The following is a 1672-nucleotide window of genomic DNA, read 5'->3' as shown; positions in this document are numbered from 1 at the left end:
CTGCTCTGCACTTCAACTGTTCCTGGCTCCGTGTGTGTTCACAGTTTTCATTGTGATGTAAGAGCAACATGTTCTGTCAGGATCAGGAAGACCAAAGCTCTCATAGAGTTAAAGAGCCACCAGCCAGGCTTCCCTTCATGCCTTCAGATGATAAAATCAAGATTCAAAGTAGTATTTAAATATCAACATTTACCAGCAGAGCTGAAACCCACTGTTATCTTAATGGTCTTATTGTCTGAGGGAGAAAACTGGACCGGACTTCATGTTCGAACAGACCAGCGACCAGAAGGATGGAAGAGACAGAAAGAAAAAAAAAAAAAAAATTCAACATGTAAGCTAATATTTATTATGAAGGAAATGGGTATTTGGAAATATTTTTCTAGGGTAAGATGCTAATTGCCTCATGCTCCACTTCAGAATATTCCATGCTCCATCAGAACATCAGAACCTCCTTGCAGATCAGCCTCATGTTACAACAGGCAGTGCTGGTTGCTGCTCTGCCCTGAGTCCTGAAGCTGTCTGGTGGTGAACGGATCTTCAGTGCCAACCAAAACTTTGTTTTGCAATAAATAAATATTCATTTAAATAATCCAGACTAGTTTGTAGCAGAGGCTAAAACTAAATGCTCAGTATGCCTCTAACTATGCTATGCTAAAAAGCCATAGCATTTGTGGCAGACGATGTAGAGGTGAACCAGCTCTCGTGTAGAGAGGAGACTGGAGGAGGATGTGAGCGGCGTATACACAGGGTGAATGACACCACTAAGCACCTCCCCCTGCCTCGGATTGGTTGTTTTTGACCGGGAGCGGTACATTTCTGCAGATGGCAGTAGAACCTCAGGGAAGAGGTGTAGATCTTTTCACAGGTTATTTGTTTCATAACATTCTGTCATTACATTTATTTTTTATTATTTTTTAGAAAAGTTATGCACTCCACCTTTAAGCAGATTGACTTTTAGATGTGACTGAGTGGTCCAGTTCCAGGAATGTCCCACTGAGACAAAGGCTTCACCTCCCAGCCGCTGGGGGGACATGATGGTGTGTGATGCGTACTGCATGTGCTGCCGATGCACAGGAGGCCCTGCTGATTCGAACAGAGTCAAGGCTTTGTGCTGACCCCGGGCTTCTAGGGCCGAAGTGGCACAGGTCGTGTGAATTGTCAGCACTCATCAACACAGTCGGTGAGAATGTGATTGTTCCATCGCAACAACATGCCAACGTTTTATGACAGAGTTCATAATTGGCCACACCATTAGCGGTGCGTTCATCAGACCTGAGCGGGGCCAAGCCTTACATCATTACTGAACTGAACCGGCCCGTTAATGGTATTCAGAACCACACAGCTTTTTTTTCTTGGTGTCAAATGAGAAACTACTTGTGTTAAAACACCACACCCACAATTCACCTCATGGTTAATTTCTGTCTTCTTCCAGAGTTTCATAACTTGAAATCCATCCAAAATACATACGATAATGGCTCTGTTATTATGACTCAGTTATTATAATAATGGCTTATTATGACTTATGTTATGTATGTTTGGTAGACCTGGACTAAGATCAAGCAACATCGTTACTTTTACTTTAAACCCAAACAGAAACCCAGAAACCTCTGTTATCCGGAAATCGGAAAGTTTGACTAACTTGACATCCTCCCTTTGAATCAAGGAGGGTGAG

This window comes from Poeciliopsis prolifica, unplaced genomic scaffold, assembly GCF_027474105.1.
Source record: "Poeciliopsis prolifica strain line A6 unplaced genomic scaffold, Auburn_PproV2 SCAFFOLD068, whole genome shotgun sequence".
NCBI classification, from domain to species: Eukaryota; Metazoa; Chordata; class Actinopteri; order Cyprinodontiformes; family Poeciliidae; genus Poeciliopsis; species Poeciliopsis prolifica.
Note: the sequence above shows the minus strand (reverse complement) of the source record.